Source organism: Platichthys flesus, chromosome 15 (genome assembly GCF_949316205.1).
Source record: "Platichthys flesus chromosome 15, fPlaFle2.1, whole genome shotgun sequence".
Classification (NCBI taxonomy): domain Eukaryota; kingdom Metazoa; phylum Chordata; class Actinopteri; order Pleuronectiformes; family Pleuronectidae; genus Platichthys; species Platichthys flesus.
In genome coordinates, this window is record NC_084959.1 from 2,022,623 (window position 1) to 2,032,340 (window position 9,718).

Here is a 9,718-nt window from a genome sequence, read left to right on the forward strand (position 1 = left end):
GGCTCAGACCACGGCCAAACGCTTCTATTGATGAATCCACATTTCAGTGACGCTCACGTGCTTCTAGAATGAAATCTGTAATTTTTCTCTTGTTTATTCTGAAAACAAAGAAATTCCATTTTATTGTAATTTCAGTTTAAAAGTTCAAATCCACTTTTATGATTGTAAAATCACTTCTGAGGTTTATATTCTGAGGCCTCAGCAGACAGATCCAAAGCTGTAAGATATAGGAACCTAGAACTAGAACTGTCTCGACGAACCAGGAACCTTTTCAGAAACTTTGTCCCGGTACCAGGAACCTTAACGTTCTCCAGGAAGTAGGAACCTTTGCAGGAACCCCGTGTGTTCCCACTGCAGCGTCCAGGGTCCCAGTTAAGATCCAGTCCATCACCAAAGAGCTCAAGTGGTGGAACTTTACCAAAGAACAGGAACCTCTCAGAACTGAAGGCTGATCCAGTCGATCCCTTACAATAACGTAACGTCTCCTGTTGTTGGGACGTTTGCTCGATAACAACACCTGCGTTACTGCCACCTGGTGGACTGGAGTGGAACACTTGGTTGTATGTTTGTACGTTAACAAGCTAACTTGTCCGATCTCTTCCTGATTTATTGAAACACAGATGTTCGTCAATCTGAGGGAACATTATTTTCGTTTCATACTTTTGGTTCGAACGTGGTTGAAGTTACAGTTTTCATTTCTCTTCTTCAGCTGCAGCTCGAGGAAACGAAAAGAGGAGATTGATTTGATCCTGATTTGATTGACAGGTGAAAACTTGTTTGATCTGAAGTTGAACCTTGAAAAGTCTTTTAGACCAAACTGTAACTGATGCTGCTTCACTTCCATTGAATTTGCTTCAGAGGGATTTTGTCATGTTTTTATTATTATTTACTTTATTTAAAATCCTGGAAGAGAACTTGAGTAACAAAGGGATTATTATCGAGATAAACAAATAAAAACAGTAAAAGAACCGAATATCAAAAAAACTTTGAGACAAACGCTGCTGCACAATTTAGATTTTCTTTTTTTGATTTAAAGAATCAACTCTTCATTTTCCTGGAAGCAGCACAGACAACAGATGTTTCCAGATGTTCACCTTCAGATGTAAAGAAAATGAATCTTCCAGAACCACCGAGTCCAGAAGCTTTAAAACGTGTGTGAAGGTTTATTCTGTTTGTGTGTGATTCTGTCAAACACACACAAACTAAACCTCGGCTGTTCCAGTGACGGTGCAGCTCCCCTGATCTCACGCAGCCCCTCCGCTGCTCTGGACAGTTTAAACTCCCGCAGACTGTGAAAGGTTTGATTCCGGTGAGACGCCACTTTCCCCTCCACACACGGTAAGTCTCTGCTGCCTGTGAATGCTGGAGTTACTGGGTTTGTTTTATGGAATCTTGGTTTTTTTTCTGCTGCTACTGATTTGCAGCAGAGATTTAGATGCTGACACTTGAGCGACTGAGGAGAAGAACATCAAGCAACAAGAAAACACCTTCAATACTTTACTGCTTTAAAGATTAATCAATATAAAACCTGGGACTTTCTGTGAATAATCATTTAATCCAGATGAACAACAAAATATTTAATTTTCTTTCTGACATATTTGTGGATAAATACTATCGTTGATCAGAAAATCAAAAAAAAAAACTTTTAGATTCATTTAAATACAAAAATACTAATTCTGACTCATAATCAATTTCAGTTTCCTTATTTTTTAAGGTTATGAAGAATTAAAAGATACAAGAAGATTCAAATTCAGCCTTTTTTGAACCAGGAACATTTGAACGTCACCAAATAATCAGATTTTATGTATAAAGTCATTCCTTGTTCTAATACATTGTTGATTTTCTCCTGTGTGATGTCTCTTTATTTTGTTTTCCGTATAATTTGTGCCTTTGTCCATCATGAAGATATATTATTTATTTAGTAATTAAACATTAAATGTGTATTTGTCTGTATCTATACATGTGTATTTATGTTATTTATATGTTTTTTACAATTAACCTGCAGATGAAAACCTGTTTTACATGTTGGACTCAAGTACGAATGTTAATTAATATGTTTTGTTAATGAAGGAGACAAAGTTCATATTTAACTCCTGTTTCCAGTTGATTATTTTTGCTGCAGATTATTTTATCCTAATTGTAATTTATCTTAAATTCCAGATAAAGTGTGAAGAGCTGTGGTTTCTCTTCTCTGTTCAGTTGGTCTGATTCATGGATCCTCTGTTGAACCTGTTTAGTTTTCAAACCCATGGAAACTTGTAGGTTCACACATCATGAGTAGTTTCTCTGCTCTCACTGCATTTTGAGGCCTAATGAGGAATCGAACACGTCCAGCCCCCGTTCAGCATCAGGTCAACGTGTGACACCACAGACGACGTTAACAGGACAGGAGTTATAGATCTGAGTCATAGATCTTAGTTACAGATCTTATTTATAGAGCTTATTCACCCTTTCAATGAACCTTGAGATGCACTTAGAGGCTGTTTGCAGCGGTCGTATATCAACAGCTAACAACACGGCTCAGGGGCCGAGGCCTCACTACTGCCCCCGAGTGGAGGAAGGACTCGTGAGACTCCTCTCACTACTTAACCTTTTACTTTGTACTTTGATATTATGGGATGTAACTGAAGATATGTTTCCACTTAAAAAGATCTTAATTGATTAATGCAGTGTCTTTCGTGTCTTAACCTGGTTTTATTTAAAGTGTGTGTTTCTCCTGATCAGACTCTAACATTTTATGTTACTTGAATTATTCTATTATATTCTGGTATTCTGTTTATTAATGATGTACTGTAAGTTGTCCTTGGATATTTAGAAAAGAGCCGTGAAATATAATTTCTTCTTCTTATGATTATTATTATTGTTTAAAATGCCAGAAAATGTAAGAAAGAAATATGTCTATTACTATTTGTGTTGAGTTTTATGTGACGTCCTCCGACATTTTTATTTGTCCAGACAACAAACATGTTTAATTTACTAATATGATATAAGAAATTAAATAACTTTGCAGTTACCAACTTAAACAAATTAATAACCACCAGTTTGTAAGCCATTAGAAACAATATTAGAAGTGCACATACTTCCTCTAATGAGACTAACAACATAAACAGGATTTATATCAAACCCAGGCCAGGCCCCTGTGGATGGAGGTGAGCTCCTCTGTGTGTCGGCCGTGTGTTCGAGTCCTCGACTATCTGAATGACAAGGTTCAGTAATCAAAGATCTGTTGACCCTCCCTCCCCCTCACCCTCCTCCCCTCTCCTCGCTCGTTTGTCTGCATGTGTCACGCACATACACACACACACGCACGCACACACACACACACACACACACACACACACACACACACAAACACACACACACATGCACATACACGTTCAGGCCACGTACACAGAGACAATAATACAAGTGAACGTGCATCTAAAGTGCATCTCAGTTTTACATCTAACCATAAATATTAGATAAAGGTTCTGATGAGGTGACATTTACAGGTGAGAGTATATAATAATAAAAAACATGAAATATACAGAATACCAAAGAGCAGCAGACAAGTTAATAGTTACAGATATTGAAAATATGAGTACATAGAGATGCGGTGAGAAGAGAATTATATGCAGCATCTTATCTTATCTGGATTTATGTTAGTTAAACTCTTTGTGTTCTTTAATACTCGCAAAATAATCCTTTTCAGAAGTTGATGCAGATTATATGAAGTAAAATAATTCTGATGCCGATTTCTTTATACCATTTTGAATATTGAAAGATTATATGTCATGAACTCGTAAGACACTTTTATCGAGGTCATATGCCGAAGACATGTAAAATTAATTTTATGATAAATAACTATAAATAAAAAGAAAACACAAATACATCCTCATGTATAGAACTTGAATTAAGGGGAATGTTTCTAATGTAAAATACAAACTTCTTTCCTGTGTTGATTATTCTTTTAAATAAAAGTTATCAGCTAAAATTAAAGGATAAATCTGCTCAGCTGTTTTGTAAATGTTTTATAAAATCCTGGAGATGAAAACAAAGTTTATAGATAATAAACTAAATGTCCCTGTGTCCTGAGCAGTGATGTTGTTTCTGAGGATCTCTAAACTCCAACTGGTGGATTTGATCCTCAACCATCTGAAGATCCAGTCGATCATCAGATCAGCAGATCCTGAATCAGCTCATTCAAACGGACTCGGCCTCCTGTGGTGTTTGAAGGTGAAACTCACCTCCTCACTTCAAACTGCTGCTTCAGCTCCTGTCCTCGTTTCTCTGACTTCAACCGAGAAGCTTTCGTTGACTGAACTTACGCAGGATGAACCACAGAGGTGAGGATGGGCCCCCGAGGTCAGGAGGCCCCTGGAGCCACAGCCTCTGTATGAAGTGACTCAGTGAAGACATCAGAACTCCATCATCTCAGTCCGAGGCCCTGGCTGCAGAGGCGAGGGTCCGTCTACCAGTTTGTGTCAAGGGAGCCGTTTCTCCAAAATCCATCCAGTCACCGAAGTGGCAGCTCGACGTCTGATGAGTCGTTTGTGACGACGCTGACAACAGCAGCTTCCTGCGTCTCGTTCATATTAAAATATATTAGAATATTAAAAGAGTAATGGTGTCAAAAGTTAGTTGTAGATTTACTCTTTATTATTCTAGTTTTAGTATTTATTTAACTTTACCAATATATGTTATCTAGTAATTATTTTAAAGAGCATATTTTCTCACTTTAAACGTTTCCCTGGGATGTACATAATTGAAATTAATTAAAATAATGTTGACCAATGCTTTATTACTGTGTTCTTTGATGAGTGGAACCTTCATGCTTCTATCAATTTTTTTTTTTGTATTCTTATTCTTATTTGTGCTTCTGCTGCTGTAGAATAATAATAAACTGTAATGTACTGCCTTTAAAGTTGAGAGGTGCTTTACAAAATAAAAGTGCAAGATTATCAACACCAAAAAGAGAAAATAGACAACAGACACAGCTTGTCAATATTCATTAATATTATTGAATTAAACATAAGAAATGAGTCAGAGTGTGTTGCTGGGACACTGATATCTACGACAATACAAACACACACACACACACACACACAATTCCATCATCACATCGCTGGTGCACGTTTTTAAAAACTGTGGAGTTATAAAAATATAAAGATATTTAGAGTTTTTTTGCTGCTCGGATGCAGAAGAGAAACATCTTCACTTGTCTTTTATTTTCTAATGTTTTGTCCTGTTTTGTTGATCCAGCTCCGATCGTTAGATTTTGTTTTACTGGAAATTTCTGTTGTTCTGAATCTTTTGATGTAAACTTTAGAAACGTGACTTGTTTTCCTGTTTGGTTGAAAAACTGTGAAGATGAACATCAGCTCCCCCCAGAGGTCAGAGCTCAAAACCTCTGTTGTTCTTGGATGGAAACCCACTTTGAGACCCAGTGACTCATTAAGTGTAAAGAACCACTCACACAGAAACACACACACCCACACACCCACACACACACACACACACACACACCCACACAGGCCTCTGATCGACACCGAGACACTGAGATCACGGAGGGATCAGATAATTCCTGCCCTGCGTGCACCTTTGCCCCCTGATCTCTACCTCCCCTTTACACACACACACACACACACACACACACACACACACACACACACACACACACACACACACACACACACTTGCACACACTCGCTGCACCATCACCAACCTCTACCTATCCGTCTCCCCCCTATCAGCTGCTCCCTGCTGCCGTTGTTTGGAGAGGTCAGGGCTGTTTGTTTGCTCGGAGGCCCGTCGTCTGATAGCGTGTGTCGGACTACGCCCCCCCCCCCCCCCCACCCCCCCGCCTCATCTCAACCTGGGCCGTTATCAGCGCCGACTCCCCCGGCCGCTCAGGCCTTGTCTTTTAAAAGGAACACTTCCCCAGGAAATTATGGAGAGAGACTCGGGCAGATAGACGGTGTTTCTGTCTGTCAAGGTTCTCCGGACTGTCGGGGGGGTGGGGGGGGGGGGGGGGGGGAGACCTCGATCAGATTCCAGGTTCAAATCCATCACGTGACCCCTGAGTCTCAAACTCTGTCCTCACTGGATCCAACGAGTTGATACCTCAGCTTCCCAGTGTCTCACAATGTCCACAGAGAAATACAGTTTAAAGTTGTTTCCTTTAATAAGAACAGATTGTTTCTGTAAATCTCCTGTTGATATGAAGATAACTTAAAATCAATCAAATGAACACGAGCCTCCAAAACATTTTATAAAAGTACAATCAAGTTATGAAAAATAACATTTCACAACATTCACGGCTCCCAGAGGATGAATGAGGTTTTTCTCATAGGTTCTCCAAAAAGTTTTTGATTCTTATTAAACAAATATATGATGACGATGATGATGATGATGTTTTAGAAATCTGATGCCAGGTCCAAGTCTTCATTTGTCCAATAATATTTTCAGGCCAAATACCTGAAAGCCACCGAAGCTCGACCGTCTTTTAAACTCAATCAACCTTTCACACACTCTTAAATATCAGTTCTCTGAATATGAAAGATATTTAAAATCAAGATAAATTTATTATTCTCTGAGAAATCTATGAATGTGTATAATATAAAAAAATACCCTGTTTTGCAATGTTACACAAAATGATAATAGCTCCACAATGTATTGAGGTCTTTCTCGGCCCCGTTCAGTAGTTTATTTCTAACAAACAAACAAACAAACAAACAAACAAGCACAGAGGAGAACTCGAGCTCCTCTGCAGAAGTTAGAGAAACATCAGAATGATTGATGAAGATTTACCAGAAACATTCAACCAAACAGAAACTTTGTGTTAATCAAACGTTTCCAAACGGTTGTAAACGAGCATCCAACACAAATCCTCTGTTGTTTCCTCCTCACCTCCGTGCAGAGCCGTCTGGTGCAGCCGCCCGTGTGGCCTCCGGAGAACAGGGGGGGGGGGACCTGTGATAAAATTACTCCCCCAACACTGGATCAAACTCAGCAGGGAGGGGGGGAGGAGGGGGGGGGCCCGGCCACCTGATTAAGCAACATGGAGGAAATGAGGGAAGCAAAGGCTCCATTTTCCTCAGGAGAGGGAAGGAAAACCTCAGAAGAAAGAATGGGAGTGTGGGGGGGGGGGGGGGGGGGGGGTGTTGTGGGTGGGATACAATCTGTACATATGTGTGTGGGGGCAGGGGGGCGGGGGGGCAGCTGCAGCAGAGTGTGTGCGGGGTTAAAGTCACAGATTTTGAATCAGTGCCTCGGCCTCTAACGGGCGCAACAGAAGCCCAGTCTGAGCCAGCAGAACAAAGAGGGGGGGGGGGGGCGGCCTCCACCAATTAACATTCCTGTGGCCTTTATGAGCCGCCGGGACACGCCCCCCCCCCGCTCACACCTTGTAAAAGTCACAAACATCAATTCTTGCAAACCATAACTGTCATTATAATCCTATTAAAAATACAACCCAAGGAGCAGTTTACAGTGAGCACCGCCCCCCCCCCTCGACCGCCACAGCTCGGGGACACCGGGGCCACGGGAGCCTCGACTCCACCTGAACGACAGAAAACTGGTTAAACGTCTCCGTCCTCAATCAGTTTGAATTCATTAGGTTGTGTAGCTGACCACACAGAGCAGACACACAATCGTTTATCAATTTGAATCAATCTACGGCCGTTAGTGGCAGAAATACACAAAACAAGACAACATAGAAAACTTCCACTGAGGAAGGATCCACCTGAGGAAGTTAGGTCCAATGAACAAAATGTTTTTGCTCTGTTTTGATCTCCACCACCTTGAATACTGCTCTACAATATTGACGAGCTATTCTTCATATCGTTTTATTTATATGGAGGAATATTCAACTTCCGTAAAAACCAAAACAACAACTGAAAACATCAGGATTGAGACGTACAGGTGAGAACAGGTCAGAAGACAGAACGGACTAAAAGCTAAGAGACAAATAGAAACTGAAATCTGACAAGCAAAGAACAATAAAGAAAAACGTAGGTCAGGAAATACAGAAAGAGAAACTTATTAGATAATAATTCAAAAGTTATGATAAACATTTACATATTTATGATAATTTTCTCTCTATAATTCTTTGTGTTTGTCATCCATTCACATTTTTTGTAGCGATGACAACAACAACAATATTTTGCAATCTAATGAAAAACACAGATTTTAAAAAGTGATTGTCAAAGACGTGTTTACTTTGATTTTGTTCTTACTTCACCAGGGGATTTTCAAAATAAAGTGACGTGGCATTAAAATGTGTTTGTCTTTTACAGATCTATAATTTTCAAATAACTTCCAAAAAGATTTTCACAGAGATCTTCAAATCATGGATTTAATTGTGTCATAGTCAATTCAAACCGGTTGAAGGGAAATGTCTGACATAAATATAATTATTAATAAAATCAATACCTGTTTTTAGGAAACACAGATATTCTCTGCAATTTGAAAAACTGAGAGATTCTCTGATGAAGAGAAACTTATTTTCAGACACATTTACTATCATTTATAATTTATAATCATCATTCATTGTCCTCAGACAGAACACAGTGATGATCACTGGTCTGAGACGCTGTGACCCAACATAACCTCCCACATCACAGGCTGTGGTGAAGAGTACGGCTTCCTCTAGTGGACAAACACGTGTATTTAACTTATTCTTCAATTCACCAGAATGAGTGAGAATAAAGATTTAAGTTTTGTCCTCACTTTGATGCCGTACAGCTGCAGCATGGAGACTCTCAGGGACACGGGATTAGACCACTGATGTCCAGCAGGGGGAGACAGAGACACTCTTTCTTGAGTTCCTCTTATTTAGCCTTTAAAATTGTATATATAATATAAAATCGCATAAAACATGAATATTTGTTACAATACAATAATTTATTTAAGCAAATTCTTATTCTAATCTGTATTCTAGAATATTTGAATTTGGATTCTTCTATCTAGATCAGCAGAATAATCTATGTGGGTAAAAATGTCAAAATATCAATCTTGTAAATATAATAAAATTACAGTTACACACTGTGCTGCAAAGAACACAAACTTTCAAACACAAAATGGGAAACAAAGGGTTCAGGAGAAGCTGTAATTTGTCCATCAGTGCAGAAAAAAACAAAAGAGCCTGAGAGCAGAAACTGGACAGACTGGTTTGACTGGAGTTCGGATCAGTTCACGTCTCGCAGCTTCTCTGAGCTGAGCATGTATAAGAGGCTGTGACGTGATGAACTAATATAATTTGACACTTGTTCTGTGGTTTAGTTTGAGTTGATATTTGTGAAGCTGCAGTCAGATTTTCAAAACTTTAAAAAGCATGAAAAGTTTCTCTGCTTCAGCCACAGAACTGTTTTCCTGGGTAAAGGATTTATTTACACCAGGTGATGACGGAAGTGGAAAAAGACGGTCAGTCATGCAGTACTCCAAAGTACCACTAGGGGAACTAGTTCCCCATTTGAGAATGACTATAGTATAGTGGACAAAGGTATATATTTTTGTCATTAAAGTTTCTCTCTTACTATTCAAAGCTCCTTTTATATTTTACAAATTTTTAGGTTTGTAGATATATGTCCATTGAATACATCATTAACACACAGCAAAGTTTAGACATTTTAATTCATTTTATTGACAATAATCAATAATTAAACTTGTTGAACAACAACAGCTTCTTCCGATTTGACTGATGATGAATATAAGCAACAGGTTTGATTATGAGAGCAAG

At 39.1% G+C, this 9,718-nt stretch overlaps 1 long non-coding RNA gene across 1 annotated transcript; it reads left to right on the forward strand.

Annotated features, from left to right (window-relative positions):
- Positions 1–1,051: 1,051 nt before the first annotated feature.
- On the forward strand, positions 1,052–4,774 carry LOC133969843 (uncharacterized). Its single transcript, XR_009924249.1, has 2 exons — positions 1,052–1,338; positions 4,079–4,774. It is a non-coding gene; the product is annotated as an uncharacterized LOC133969843 (long non-coding RNA).
- Positions 4,775–9,718: the final 4,944 nt, after the last annotated feature.